This window comes from Carassius gibelio, chromosome B9, assembly GCF_023724105.1.
Source record: "Carassius gibelio isolate Cgi1373 ecotype wild population from Czech Republic chromosome B9, carGib1.2-hapl.c, whole genome shotgun sequence".
Classification (NCBI taxonomy): Eukaryota; Metazoa; Chordata; class Actinopteri; order Cypriniformes; family Cyprinidae; genus Carassius; species Carassius gibelio.
Window position 1 is genome coordinate 2,354,079 of NC_068404.1, and position 558 is coordinate 2,354,636.

Consider the following 558-nt stretch of genomic DNA (forward strand, 5'->3'; position numbering starts at 1 on the left):
ATATATATATATATATATATGTGTGTGTGTGTGTACGTATAACTTTTATATTTAATTATTATTATTACTACTAATTAATAATAGTATTAATAATAGTCTATTTTAAATGTAGTTTATAATTTTAGATCATTTTGAGGGTATTTAAATCCATAATAGTAAACCATGAACACACAAAAGTGTCATAAAAACCTAACTTTCTGAGAACTACTCATTAACATTTAGCATCTAAACCAGTATTTCCTGGTGTGCAGAGGTGAGTAGTAGCCCTAAATAAGTGTATATATAATGTTCCTAGTGCTCCGTGTTGACAGGCAGGCTTTCTAATGCATGTCTTTGTTGACAGAAGAACAAACAAACAATAATGAAAAATATCCGATTACTGTCCAGTGCCCAGAGAGAAAGCTCTAATCCAGCCTGAGGACATGAGAGGACGCGGGGGACGAGTTCACGCTCCCAGCAGGGCTGCCAGATGTTCAGCACGGTCCCCATGTTTAGAGTCAGCTTTTACAAGCCTGGTAATCAAATGTAAAAAGCACATTAAGAAAAGGCCAGGCTGTC